Source organism: Anabrus simplex, chromosome 5 (genome assembly GCF_040414725.1).
Source record: "Anabrus simplex isolate iqAnaSimp1 chromosome 5, ASM4041472v1, whole genome shotgun sequence".
NCBI classification, from domain to species: Eukaryota; Metazoa; Arthropoda; class Insecta; order Orthoptera; family Tettigoniidae; genus Anabrus; species Anabrus simplex.
Window position 1 is genome coordinate 185,662,722 of NC_090269.1, and position 15,975 is coordinate 185,678,696.

The 15,975-nt window shown below is 41.1% G+C and overlaps 1 protein-coding gene across 1 annotated transcript in view; it reads right to left on the minus strand.

Annotated features, from left to right (window-relative positions):
• Positions 1–14,500, minus strand: part of ced-6 (PTB domain-containing adapter protein ced-6) — a 352,928-nt gene extending 338,428 nt beyond the window's left edge. Inside the window, exon 1 of the mRNA XM_067147219.2 lies at positions 14,409–14,500. The gene's annotated coding sequence lies outside the window, so the exon portion shown is untranslated. The remainder of the gene's footprint in view (positions 1–14,408) is intronic.
• Between the last annotated feature and the right edge of the window lie 1,475 nt (positions 14,501–15,975).

Consider the following 15,975-nt stretch of genomic DNA (forward strand, 5'->3'; position numbering starts at 1 on the left):
GCTTGTTTGCACCAGCATATTTAGTAACTGGTTTAGAGAACCTAGTCGAGGCAGAAAAAAAGTTTGAATGTTCACGATCCCGTGAATTTAACCCTAGGTAGTGTGGCGTGCCCTGTGCTGAATACCGTATGGTATGAACTACACTACATGACGTAATAAACAACAACAACAACTTTCTGTTAATCAGTTCTGGTCGGAAAAGCGTTCCAGTAAACTTTTAGGAAGAATAAGCCAGCTGCACTATTGCAATTAATAAAGGTTATCAAATATCATTCCCATTTCTACCGCTGGATGAGAGTGAACCCGGATAAACCCGATTGTGAGCGGATCACAAGAGCTTCTCTACGCGAGTTCGCGGAGCTCCTTAGACCTTTGCCATACACCAATTCTTGGAAGGCAGGCATCTAGCAACAGGCAGATTAAGGAACAAGCCGGGTGAGTAGCTCGGGTGAGTGAGACCAGGCCTTCTGAGCCCAACTTCGCAGGTTCGATTCTGGCTCAGTCCGGTGGTATCTAAAGGTCCTCAAATAAGTCAGACTGAGCTCGATAGCTGCAGTCGCTTAAGTGCGGCCAGTATCCAGTATTCGGGAGGTAGTAGGTTCGAACCCCACTGTCGGCAGCCCTGCAAATGGTTTTCCGTGGTTTCCCATTTTCACACCAGGCGAATGCTGGGGCTGTACCTTAATGAAGGCCATGGCCGCGTCCTTCCCACTCATAACCCCTTCCTGTCCCATCGTCGCCATAAGACCTATCTGTGTCTGTGCGACATAAAGCAACTAGCAAAAGTCAGTAGATATACTGGCGCGAAAAAATTCATGCGGAAAAAATTCCGGCACCTCTGGGCCTCCAAAAACCGTAAAAGTAGTTAGCAGAACGTAAAACAAGTAACATTAGCAAGGAACAAACTCAATCTGTGTGATGAGCCCATTTCTGAAGTAATTGTTCAAGTTACTGTATTCATGTTTTATATACATTTGTCCAAAGTAATGAACGAGAGCTTCAAACGGCCGGTAATTTCGATTCTCTTACGTTATGAAATGAGACTGTAGAGTTCCAGTAAACTTACACTGACAGTTCCTATTGAACTCTTATGGGAAGAACTGAATTGGGAAGTGTGGAAGGATCGTCTCGCTTCTGAAAATAGACAGATATCCTTCTAGAGTCCTGGGACAACAATGAAGCAAGCGCTTGTCAGAAACTCGTGCAGAGAATACACAGAATAGTAAAGAAAGTGATAGCAGTTAAGAGACTATTAGTCAATGAAGAAAAAAAAAATTGTCAACTATGTGTGCAAATATCTATTATGTTTTATATGTAATAGAGAAGATCAGAGAACTTACAATTTCTTAGATCTGATTATTTTACCTGGTTTTCTTTAGATATATTCTATTAATTTGTCCGAATACTTTTGACCGACAGTATACTTACAAAACCATGACTAATAATTATAGTAATACCCGAAATATGACAATAAAGAGAATATTACGTTAAATTCCAGTGCCTTGGCGAGATCATGCAACCCAACGGACCCTATATTAAGATAGAAAGCTTGCGAAGCACACACAGAACAAGAATGAGACATTAATCAAGACTAAGCTAAAACCCTATCAGACAGATCAGACAGTGCTCCAACCAGAATCCCTATACGTTTCATAATGCCTAGGATTAACAACCAGAAAATACACCGAAGGAAAAAATGACAAGAAAGAGATCCTAAGGAAAATCCTCGAACCCAGAGAATGCGATGGCAGAGTCATCACACAATGTAGAAACTCCTTGACTAACTTTCCATGCAAGTCGCTGGACTAGGAATAATCCGATTATGAAAGAAGATGATTATGATACTTGTTGTTTAAAGGGACCTAACATGTAGGTCATCGGCCCCTAATGGTACGAAATGTAATGACACATTAAGTCCAAAATCCTCCACTGACCAGAATTCAAAACGTGAGGACGAAGAATGCTTTACTTCGCACCGACACTGATAGGTCTTATGGCGACGATGGGACAGAAAAGGGTTATGAGTGGGAAGGAAGCGGCCGTGGCCTTAAGGCACATCCCCGGCATTTGCCTGGTGTGAAAATGGGAAACCAAGGAAAACCATCATCAGGACTGCCGATGGTGGGGTTCGAACCTACTAGCTCCTGAAAACTGGATACTGGCCGCACTTAAGCGACTGCAGCTATCGAGCTCGGTGGACGAAGAACGAATGGATGGGTATGAATTTAAAACAATCTGACCCGCAGTGCCTCACATTCACAGAAACTGACTTAAAACAACAGTATTACTGACCAAGGGACTGCTTCTAAAGCACAATGCTGAATCGATTATGCTTTCAGTCTAAAGGGGTCCAAAATCCAATTCATCAGCCCATCATAACGGTACTTATCGCTAGGAAAGGAGAACCATGGTATTTGTCATGGTGCGGTACTAATCAAAAGCAGCGTAGACTATATTCCACACATGGTGCTACTCACAGATAATGAAATTCGCACATGTAATACAGACCTATGGTGTTTCGCACACTGCGGCGCCATTTACAGGCAACGCAAACCTATAGTGTTCATCACATAAGTGTACTAACCACAGAGACTCTTACTATACCGTAGTGTTCCTCATAGTATGTACTAATCATAGGCAAGCCAGAAAGATGGTGTCGCTCATATAGTGGTACTAATCACAGGTACTGTAAAAGCCGACAGTGCACGAAGTGGGGGCTGACCGCACGGTGCTCCTGCGTTCTACTAATCACAAACCTATTTGGTACCTAACATAGTCGTACTACGCGCAAGTAAAAGCGACCCATGGTGTTCCCCGCGTGGTGCTACTAATCACAAGTAGTTTCATGGTTCTAATACAATCATCCCTTGGTCGCCCCTTTTAGTCGCTTCTTACGACAGGCAGGGGATACCGTGGGTGTATTCTTCTGCGTCCCCCACCCACAGGGGTTGTGTGTTTGGTCAGCGAGATATATTTTATTTTCCTCAAGTCCGCTGGCAAGCCGGTTAGGACTCTTCTATCCGTCACCTGGGAGTATCACCTCTCCCCTGCTAAGCCAGCGTAGTAGGTTCGTGGATTATGAAAGAGCAATTATTGAAAGATAATCGCATATGCTTTGGAAGACTCAATCATTTGCAAGGGACCCATAGTAATATTTGCTACTGTAAAACATTATCAGTCACACGTAACAATCACAGCAGAGAGGAAGAGGTCCAACAACCTAACATCTAGGTCATCTGCCCCTAATGGTATGAAATGTAACAATTTAAAGGTCCAAAATTCATCCACCAACCAAAATTCAAAACATGACGAAGAATGAACGGATGAATATGAATTTAAAATAATCAGCGGATCCAAATCACAATAAGTTACTGAAAGTTAAAAAATCCTAAATCGATACACTGACTAGAATTCAAAAAGACGACGACGAACAATGATTATGAACTTAATCAGTGGATCCGACCCGCAATTCCCCCACCTTTCCAGAAGCTATCTTAAAACAACAGTACTGTATTACCGACCAAGGGACTGCTTCCAAAGCACAATCTTGAATTGATTCTTGTTGTCTAAAGGGTCCGAAATTGAAGTTAACGGCCCTTCATAATCGTTAGTGAAGTATTTATCTGTTGCCGTACTACTCAAAAGTAGCGTAGACTCACGGTGTTACACACATTAGGGTGCTAATCACAGGTATTTTACATCGCGCAGGTAACTGAAACCCATGGTGTGCCTCACATACAGTGGCTCAAAGTATTGGTCTGCCCAAAACCGCGGTATGAACAGAACAGTATAGTACAAATAATGGTACATATAGTGGAATTACACGTATGTAGATATGTAGGACAGTCAAGTACATCAGTAGGTTGAATTTGGATCCAAGGAGATTCACGCTGTTTGCAAACGGACCAGTAAATCAACGGCGTGCGCCACTACATACCAAAGAAGTATTGGTCTAGTAAACAATATCGTGACATCGTGCTGTCTGCCGCAACTCGGGCTCATGTCTGTGCTGACACGTTTGAAGGTAATATTCAGCATTGTTTCCGCGTTCAGCTTGCAATGGAAAGGAAAATGAAGGAAACAACCGTGGAAGAGAAGAGAAGAGGACTGCAGTGCGACTGTTTCAAAAAGGTAAATCTTTCAAGGACATAAGTTAAATTAATGGAAGAGCTGTTACAACTGTTAAAAATATTGTGTACAGGTGCAAAAGAACAAAGGCAATAGAAAATAGACCAAGAAGTGGCCGCCCCTCGAGGTTATCAGTACAAGACAAACGGCAAATGTGCGTGAAGTGGCCCAAAATCCTCAACTTAAGTGCGCCGAAGATAGCTACTGCGTTACAACAAGATGTAGAAGTGCAAGCGTCATCTGAAACCATCCGAAATTAGCTACGCGAAAGAGGATATGTGGACAGAACGGCCCGTAGAAAGCCGTATCGCAGTAAGGCTAACAGGAAGAAGACGTTTGCATACGCTAAGGAGCAAAAAAATTACAGCTATGAGGATTAGAGGACAGTTTTTTTTTTACAGATGAGAGTAAATTTACCCTCTTCAGGTCAGAGAGACGAGTGGCTGTGTGGAGAAAAACGAATTCTGAACTTTAAGAGAAGAATCTTATAGCTACTGTGAAACACGGAGGTGGTTCTCTTGATGGTGTGGGGTTGCATGAGTGCGAATGGTGAAGGTGAATTAGCCTTTATTGAAGGGACTATGGATCACAAAGCATACATGAACATCCTCCATCAAGTGTACTGTACGCGCACTTTTTAGTGATAGATTGTTGTACTCCGTGAGGAGTAAGAAGGGAGCACTGCCGGCTCCGGTAAATACTGCCAACTGAATGGAAATGAAATCTGAATTGAATCGATAATATGATCGATCGATATGAATTTTGTAAACCTTTATTATCTTAACGCCAACAACTGTGTCACACACACAATACATAATACTATATAATATTTCCCGATGCGAAACGTGTTCCTAGCATGAATTCTATAGTTTAGCTTTGCTGTGTAAACAACAACAGTACGAGTACGTAAAGTGTACGCCAGATGTCGCACAGCGATGATAAGCGATTCTTGGTTTGTGTTTCATAGGTTGCCAATACGAATCTCGAAAGATAACCGAAGTCGACCGATTCAGCGCTAGGGTGTAAATCTATCGCTAAAAAGTGCGCAGATAGTACAAGAAATGTGACTCTCAGCAAAGTATACCTTTACGCAAGATGACTCGAAACACACAGCCCTGAACACGAAGCTATGGCTATTATATAATACAGCTCGTTGGATAGAAACTCCACCACAGTCTACCGACATCAACCCCGTCGAGAATTTGTGGCACTCTTTGGAGCAAAACGTGAGAAAGTATGTAATATCACACAAAGCTGACCTGAAAGAAGCCTTACTCACCAAATGGAATAGCATACCAAAGGAAACTACGGAAACCTTGGTACGAACGATTCCAAATAGGTTAGATGAGATTATAAAGCGGAAAGGTAGACCTACCAAGTACTGGAACGTTCACGAAGGATCAAGAAACTGCGTTATGTTAATTCAGACCAATACTTTTTTTGGTGGCAAGTGAGAATGTGTTTTTAAAGTTATGTTTTTAGTTATATGGACATGGAAGAATTGTGTTTTTTACAATGCACATGCTTCACAAGATGATAAACAATCAAGGATTCTAGTATGTCAATTTTTATCATCATTCCATTCGATTCCTCGTGCTCACATGTAGCATATCTCAACAGGCCAATACTTTTTTTAGCCACTGTAGGTGTAATAATCACGGGCACCGGTATTCCCGTGGTGTTCCTTATATAGGGGTACTAATCACAGACAACGCAGACCCAAGATGTCGTCCGTGGTGTTTCTCGCATAATGGCACTAATCACAGGCAACGTAAGCCTGTGTTGTTCAGCATATAGTGGTACTAATTACAGGTAATCCCGCACTCTGCAGGTACTAATGACAAACCTATTGTGTACCTAGCATAGCGGTACTACTTGCAAGCAAAGGCGGCTCACAGTGTTCTCACCGTGATGGTATAACTCACAAGTAGTTTCATGGTTCTAATTCGATCATCCCTTGGTTGCCCCTTACGACAGGCAGGGGATACCGCGGGTGTAATCTTCGTCTGCGTTCCCCACCCATAGAGGGTAGCAAAGAAAGAGTTGAAGGAAACTTGAAGACAAAGAAATCTTCATTTCATCTACGACCGGCTGACACTCAATGGTTCCAAAATTAACAATGGTTAGTCCCTAGGATTCAAATTGGTACGATTAGAGGAATTCTGCTACAGTTTGTTGCCATGGCGATACTTAATCAGCTAACAACCCTTAAATTAGGTATCAAAAGATGATTATGATTATTGTTTAAAGGGGCCTAACATCGAAGTCATCGGCCCCTAATGATATGAAATGAGACGAAATTTTATGATAAATTAAACGTTCAAAATCCTCCACTGACCAGAAGTCAAAGCGTGAGGACGAATGAATGAATGGATGGATATGAACTTAAAACGATCAGTGGAACCGACCCACAGTGCCCCACATGCACAGAAGCTAGCACAAAACAATAGTATTACTGACCAAGGGACTGTTTCTATAGCACGTTGCTGAATCCATTATTCTTGTAGTCGAAACGGGTCAAAAATCCAGGTCATCGGCGCCTCATAATAGTACTTATCGCTAGGAAAGTAGAACCACGCTATTTGTCATTTGGCGGTACTAATCAAAAGTAGCGTAGACTCGCGGTATTCCACACATTATGGTACTATTCACAGGTAGTGTAATGCGCACATGTAACACAGACCTATGGTGTTTCGCACAATGCGGTGCTATTTACAGACAACGCAAACCTATAAAGGCAACGCAAACCTATGGCGGTCCTCACATAAGTAGACTAACCACAGGGACTCTTACTATCCCATGGAATTCCTCATAGTGGGAACTGAGCATAGGTAAGGCAGAACCATGGTGTCGCTCATATAGGGATAAGAATCACAGGTACTGTAAGACCCACATCCTGATTCACACTGTTGCTACTAATCACAAACCTATTGCATACCTAACATAGTACTACGCGCAAGTAAATGCGACCAATGGTGCTCCCTGCGTGATAGTACTATTTACAAGTAGTCTCATTGTTCTAACTTGATCGTACCTTGGTCGCCCCTTTTAGTCACCTCGTACGACAGGCAGGGGATACCGCGGGTGTAATCTACATGTGCGCCCCCCACCCGCAGGGGGAAGTGTGTTTGGTCCGCGAGAGGTATTTTATTTCCCTCAAGTCCGTCGGCAAGCCGGTTAGGGTCTCTATCCGCCACCTGGGACGCGCCACGTGGGAGTATCACCTCTCCCCCTCCTATGCCAGAGTAGTAGGTTCGTGGAAGTGTCAAAAGAAAATTTTCAGGAGGATTGACGAATTGCACTTTCACTTTAAGTATTAAAAATTTGTTTAAGAAACGCGTATCATTGTCAAAGTTTGCTCACCTCTGCCACAAGAAATACGTAGTTGTGCACGTCTTACTTTCTCTGCTATCTACCGCATGCCATGGAACTATTTGTAATTTTTCGTTGATTTATAGCAGACACATTCTAGGTCCTTTTTTTAGTGCAAAATCTGCCCGTCTTTTTTCGTTACTGGTATGTTTTTCGTCCTATGAAACTTGCCTATGCTATGACCATTAATAAATCACAAGGTCAGACACTGCAAAGAGGAGGGTTGTTCTTGCCCAGACCCGTGTTCACGCATGTACAACTTTATGTAGGTTTCTGTAGGGAAAACGCTCTTCCTAATAGTTTTGTTTTTTCTTTGATAGATACAAACTGTCAAGGAAGCCTGCATCATTACTTCCAATGTTGTTTTAAGGACGTGATATAAACTTATCTCCAAGGACTTAGGTAAGTAGTATTGAATAAACGTTCGTGAAAAATCGTTTCAAATAAATAATTAAATATTTTATGTGAAAAATACATTTTTGCAAAATATCAATTTCATTGACTTTATTCCCTAATTGCATTGAAAGGGAGGTTTGTATAATTTTCTACACAAATAAATACGTATACGGATGTACGGGGGAAGGGGGAGTCATTTCCACATGAGAGTTTTCGCACTGATACACTAGTCTATAGTGTTGTCTGTACAATGTTCAGACTTTAAAAAGAATGGTATTCCTGTATCGGTCGAGTCCACGGTAACAAGGAAATGACTTTACCTTTCCGTAATTTCTGTCTATATACACACATCACGAGAAAACACCTGACGAGAATAATTAATGAAAATCGGTATGCAAAGTCGGGGAATGAGCCACTGCAGTTTAGGCTATAAAATCATTCACGCTGAGCGAAATGGTAGTTTAGGGGAAGGCCTAAAATGTAATTCTCAAATATGTATGTTATTAGTGGTTCTATCGATAAATACTGTATAACTAAAGTTATACAGAATTATATTTCCTATCAATTAGGTAGTATTCATTTTTACCGTACCAGTTATATAAATATTGATGAATTTGTATGTTTGTTGCTAAGTCCATATCAACGTCGACCCACGAGGAAATGGGTAAACAGAATTTAATGAAAATAGGTATATAGAATTGGGGAATAAGAAACTTACAGTCTAAGCTATAAACAATTTTATTCACCCTGGATGAAATAGTAGTTTCGGGGAAGGCGCCTAAAATTTCATTTTTAAATACAGTGCCGGAACATATGTTATTGGTCCTATCGAATAGTACTACATAAATTTTTTAAATAGAGAATACAGTTTCCGATCATTTAGGATTTATTCAGTTTTACTGTACCGACTATGATAAGAGTGCTAATTCAGAGCCGGAAGAAAAATGTGAAGGCCCACAATATCGAAAGCTCATAAAATTAATCAACAAGAACATTAGTTTATAATTTTTTGTGATGTTCTTTGTTTCATGTTGCAAATCTCCGATAGATGGGATTACTGCTGCGCACCGAGTGTAACAGCCTGTCTGAATATTGACAGGAAATTGCAGGAGAGTTAGATAACTTTCTTCTCTAGCATACGATTCCTCTAATGCATACATTTTCTGATACTACTGGTATGTAACACTGGTTCATCATGGCATTTCAGCTATTCAATTCCTATTCTGAGGCACTGATCGGAATGAGCAGCGTGCACATTTAACGGGATAATTACAGGAGTGTTCAGAGCTGTCTGCGGCCTGGTCATTTCAGCTCTGGAACTTTGGATTGTTAGATCGGCAGCTTTTACTGTTCGTTAAAAGTGAGAAAATGTGTGGTTTTTCATTTGATCGGGTATTTCATATGATAGCATTGCTTTTAGTCGCGACATTCCTACTGGCGTCATTGTAATGACCTATGTTGATTTCAGTTGGGAAAACCACTAAGGCTGTCTTTCTGTGGATGTAAAAAAGGCAGGTGGAGAGAGAATCTGCCATTTTAATGAAAATTCTCCAGCTTGATTGTGACTGGTGGTAGGCAAGAGAGCCTACCATAAGAATGAGCATTCCCTAACCCAGTCTTCACATATAGATGTTTGGCGACTTCCCCGTCGCGTTTCTGCGGTAACGTTAAGAGCTATGCAATTTAATACAATCTTACAATGTGTACACTACCTAACCTAGGATTCTCTATACAACGTAGAATTTCATAGCGAAGCACGGGTACATCAGCTAGTCTTTATATAAATCTTTGTCACGCTACACATTTCGGAATACCTAAAATACGATATGGGCCTATTCTTTCGATCTCGTAGACAAGTCATGAGAAAAAAAAAGAATTATTTATCTATTGGATCAAAAGTTAATAGAATTTACCAGACGCCCATTTCTCTGAGTGTTCGGATAACATCGCCGACAAATAACTAGTCTTTCTTTTCACAATAATGACTGTATTGGGTAAGTTTCTTTCACATTATAATGCTATTTCTTCACAAGAAAACTAACACACAATGCGTTTGTTTCACATTAAATATACCGCCAAGTTTTGTAATTGCGAACTGTATTACATACAGGACTGTTCGGAACTGAGTTACGACCTTATGTTACGAAGTAGATCTTATGTTACGAAGTACAAGAATGAATTTATTACGGCATGGTGAAAAGGTATCATTTTTTGTAATTATGTTAATTTCACACTAAGCCCTCCATTTCTAGTCTGTTCTGGCCTGAAGCAGGTAAGTTCACAATGTCCAGTCTGACATCGAGGAAACCGTTGAGAGAAAAAGTGCGCCTCCATTAATGTAGACAGAAAACCAATTATAGCAGGCCAAGGAGTGTAATTCCGGTCCCGGAAAGGAAGTTTCTAGACAAAGTAAAACGTTAATTCACACACATACTTACTGTATGCATCAGTTCCATACAAGACTGAATTTTGCAATATAAATTGCCCTTTAACGTCTTCTTGAAGTAATTCCTTTTGCGTGGGCAACAGACTTTTCTGGAGGGTGATAATGAAGATGAACTTGCGAGTTGTGTTACAGGAACGGAAGTAAAGCACTGCTACAGGGTTTCCGTGGAACAAACCGAAAATTATGAACTTAAAATTACAGAGAAGCGAAATTGCGTCCTCCGTCATGTACAGCTACTAATTAAGGTACAGCCCCAGCATTTGCATGCTGTGAAAATGAGAAATATATAGTCTAGTTTTGAAAGCTATTCTACTCCTGTTTTATCCATACAAATTAGAGAATGTAAGTGAACGAGAAACACACTTGACCCGAGGAGAAAAATTCAAAACTTAATACATAGGCTAAGGCAATCGTATACAGATTCCACTCTACCTTTTAGAAATTAAGCTAAAAAACACGCTTCTTTACAAATCCACTGTACTTACCTAGCACGAAACTAGATAAAAATATACTTCATCCTTTGCTTGTATAATGTTCGGTAGTTTTGGCGTCTGAAGGTGCGTCTTATCAGTTTACTTCACGTTGTACCAGGATAGTCCCGTACGTTTCAGCCCACACACTCAATATCCCATTTAATAGTAAACACATAGACCTAGAACCTACTTGCAGCATACGTTATAAAGAATTCTGTAGGAAGATTTAGCAACTAAAGTGAGGGACGATGTCATGAACAGAATGTCTGAAATGGAAGAAACGTCAGCGTTGTGTTTGTGTAGCACAAACCTGGTTTTGTCCGGCTCCTTGGTTGAATGGCCAGCATAGTGGCCTTCGGTCAGCAGGCTCAGAGTTTTGTGTGGTTTATTTCTGTGGCTCAGGGGCCGAGTGTGCTTTCGTCTCAAATGTATAAGTTTAAGCCAATTCTTAATAATGAATAATCAGAAAAATACAGAATTGTAGCAGGCTGCAAAGTCTATATGACCGAAACTTTTAAGTTAGAAAAAGTGTTTAAGATAATAGTACACGCAGAACGCTAACAAATAGTACGCATAATAAGAACTGTAAGAATATGAAGATTTGATGCAAGGAGTGTAGCCTCCAAAGAGGCCTGGTGCGGATCTTTCAAGTTTCAAACTATGGGCAACCTGCGCGTTTGAGGATGGGGAAAACTGCGAAAACACCCAGCCCAGAGCCAGAGGAAATAACCAATGAAGATTAAACTATGATCCGGCCGGGAATTGAGCCCAGAACCGAAGGCCAGTACGCTGACCATTGAGCCAAGAAGCCGAACAAGATAAAGGCTCCGGATAAACTAATACGAATGCCACGAATAGCAACTTCAATTTAAGCGGATTTTCCAGATCTGACATGAAAGAACCGACAGCGTTTTGTTTGTGTAGTAGAAATCTGCTTATGTGGTTGTCTTCAATCACGGCAGGAGCCCAAGTGACAGAGTCCCTGTGTTATTTACCTAGTCCTTTATTAAATAATTTCAGAAGACTTTGGAAGTTTACCGAACATCTCCCTAGGTAAATTATTCTAATCCCTAACTTCTCTTCGTATAAATGAATATTTGCCCTAATCTGTCCTCTAGAATTCCAACCTTATCTCCATATCGTGATATCTAATACTTAAGAAATCTCGAATTTTTTTCGTCTACTAATGTCATTCCACTACATCTCCCCGACAGGTGGGAACATACCGCTTAGTCTGGCAGCTCGTCTCCTTCCTTCCAAGTCCCCCCAGCCTAAACTTTTGCAACATTTTCGTAGCTCTGTTTTCTCGGAAATCACTCAGAACAAATTAAGCTGCTTTTCTTTGGATTTTTCCCAGTTCTGGTATCAATTAACGCTGGTGAGGGTCTTATACACAAACCATACTCTGAGTCCCACCACTGAAGTATGCGCCGCCCTCTCCTTTACATCCTTACTACATCCCCTAACTACCTCTATAAGCCACAACCATATGAAGAGATCTGTAACCTTTATTTACAATCCCGTTAAAGTGGTTAATGCGTGGCAAGTTAGAAAAACTGATTTGAGCATTTATAACTTATCGAATAGATATGGCATTCCAATTAAAACAATGTAGAGAATTTGAGAAATCGTTGCAAATTAATATTCCATTTTATTCCCGGAAGTATATTATGGAGATAAGGGTACATAAGTCTCTTATTTAACGATATACGGTACAGTACGGACTCATTCCCCAGGTTTCGTTTCTATAAACTGATGATACCAGCGCTATTTAATCAGTTACATTCTGACTTGAATAGCTTCACACCTATCGAATGAAAATGTTATTTGATTTACGTCCCACTAACTACTCTTTTACGGTTTTCGGAGACGCCGAGGTGCCGAAATTTAGTCCCGCAGGAGTTCTTTTACGTGCCAGTAAAGCTACCGACACGAGGCTGACGTATTTGAGCACCTTCAAATACCACCGGACTGAGCCAGGATCGAACCTGCCATGTTGGGGCCAGAAGGCCAGCGCCTCAACCGTCTGAGCCACTCAGCCCGGCTATCGAATTACAGTCAACAGTAAAACAAGAAGTGTGGCTTCTTGTATCCGAAAGGGATATCTTTATCAATGCTAGTAACAAATGCCATGCATAGTTTCTGGAGATTTCACGTGGTGGTGGGGGTGGTGGTGCCTGTAGAGAATCCAACAAGCAACATTTCAACCTCTGCACAACAACGCCTAACGCAAATCCTCCGGAAATCAGTAATGAGCATTTCAGTTCTATACTTATCAATCTTACTACCTAATATAACATACGCAAAGCCCTCCACAACAGTGACCTCAGATCGCCGTCGGAGAAAGCGTTCAGGTAACCTTGTGTCTTGGAGGTCAAATGCATTCACAGATCAGGTGGTTTAAAATTAGAACCGGAATGTTATAAAACCTTCTGAGAAAATACTGAACAGATACAAAGTTGGAATTATAAATTTACTTTTTAAAAAAGTGTACTTTTATGTACTTCGAATATCTACCGGTATCATTTGATAAGTCATTTCTGGCGACCCCTAAAGGTCTGAAGAACGGTAATATTGAAGGTTACACCTTTCTTCCGGCACTGTAATACCAGCGAGACGACAGCTGTAATCAAACATTCACAGGAAGACCAGATCTTGAAGGCTACCGAAAACTTGTGTCATTGAAAGATGTCAAATCATACTTTTGAGAACAAACTTTTAAAGTTCATGCGGCATCCACTAAACAGTAAATTTTATTGCAAACCTTCCTCGTAGTAATGTTACCCCATAGTATCCAATCTTCCAATCTCGTAAATTCTTAATAAAATAAGGATTTATATGTTTACATGGTTGTACTTCAGTTTAGTTTTAGAAATCGTCATTCAGATGTGAGTAATCACATCACGATTCAGGCCAACATCGTGCTCTTTACGTCAGTTATCTGTCAAATTGTACTTAATACGTTAAACATTCCCGAATTTCCATACGACATATGAAACAATATGACCTAGTCATTTCTTCATGAGAAGAATGTCTAGTACCTTCATTTTGTTAATGGATGGAAGGCAGAAAACTATCGAAAATAAATAAAATACTTTTCCATCTGAATATGAAAACTGCAACTATGTACTCCATAGCTTCACGAAAATTAAAACCCCTACGGTAACCTAAACTTTCTTCAAGTATTTTTTCGATTTATTTCCCCCTTCTCCTCTAAACTCTAAAGCATTGTGCCCCACAAAAATAACAATGAAAATGGGTAATAAAAAAAGTTACTTTCAATTAGTGGAACGAAATCGGAGCGAGTTTTCTTTTTATCTCAATGAACATTTTTAACCGCCTAGCGTGACTATAACGCACCCCTTCAAGTTACGTACACAACAATCAAATGTTTGTTTACAGAAATATAATGCAGCAGGTAGAATGCGGTCAAGGTACGAGGCGGCACAAAATAGACTACGCTCTCATCTTTGCTAAATGAGAAGAGAGCAAATCTGTTGCACGAGAAACAAATACAAAAAAGCACAAGACTGACTGTTAACAGAGAATTAAGACTTAGCGTAGAACACAAAAGATATTCTAATGCCTCATACCAGTCACGTTGTCAAAGCCTCGCCCTCTGTCCCAGGACGACCTGTCAAGACTGCTGCACTGACAGAACACAAAAGCGACTGCGAGAGACTTTCGAAAGGGCTGTAATTTTAAATGGACACGGTTGACTCGTAGTGCCACCTGCAGAAACAAATCCACACGATGTGTACGAAGCATGGAATCCTGTCACCATGCTGCCATCTGTTAGCTGTTTTCTTACCTTGGTACTCGATGCGAAACAAGGTTGTCCACTGCCGTCTTGAGTCTGCCGTATTTGCCAGGCAAAAATATATTGTACTTATTTGCTGTACGTCACACGGACACAAATAGGTATTATGACGGCGATGGGGTAGGAAAGGGCTACGGGAAGGAAGGAAGGAAGGAAGGAAGGAAGGAAGGAAGGAAGTGACCACGGCCTGGCGTGAAAATGGGAGTTCGAACCTACTGTCTCCTGAATGCAAGCTGATGGCTATGTGACACAAGCTGCGCAGCTACTTGCTCGGTACCAGGGAAATAAACCAGAATAGATTGAGACCTTCGAAACAGAGGGTCCTGGGTTCGATTCTCGGCGGAGTCGGGGATTTTAATCGCGTCTGATTAATTCTTCTCTTTCGGGAATTGGGTATTTGTGTTTGTCCCAACACTTTCCTCTTCATATTAAAAAAATACACTACACTACCAACTACCACAGAAACACGAAATAGTGATCACATCCCTCCATATAGGGTTGCGTCAGGAAGGGCATCCGGCCGTAAAACAGGGCCAAATCCATATGTGCAGCGCAGTTCGCACCCACGACCTCACATATGTGAGGAAAGTGGTAGAGGAGGAAGAAGATGAAGAAGATAATGACAGTTTGTCCATATCTTAATAGTCTAATATTCCTAATATTTTCTGAGACGACAGATTTCCACTCTGAAGGATCATCGAAACAGTTGTAGTCAACTCGTCGTAAGATGTAAGGACGTTTTTGGTCAACAACCCCTTACACTTTGGTATGCATAGGATGGTTTTAGAGATACATCGAGCAGGGTGGACTTCGGCTCAACACCAGCTACTTTTACTAGCTTTGCAACTCTGTGTTCGGGAGGCGGAGAGATTGGTCCTCACGGTCGGCTGTCCTGAGAATGGATTTCCCGCTTTTCCATTCTCGTGCACTAAGACAAATGCCGCGACGATCCCTTTATAGGCCACGGCTGTCACCCCCTCACTTTCCCCGCACCTAAAATCATCACTTCAAATCTCCTTGGCATGGGAGAGGAGGCCCTTCAGGATATGGAATAAAAACATTTTTAGTAATACCGGTAGTTAAAGAGAGGCTGGTAGATAAGGAAGTCAAGTTAAGGGAGTCAAGACCGCACCAGCAGTAAAATTTTCTATCTTTTTAAAGTTCAGTTTATTTATGAGTAGCTGAATTTAATGTTGTCAACTGAAATTATCAGCTGCTCAACATCCATTAGTATTAATACCAATATAGTTGGTCCGTTGTTGGACATTATAAATTTTCCCGCTAACTCATTCCTGGTTGCCAGCGTTTCACCCCAGTGTGCTAAGTTGGGTCCAATAACG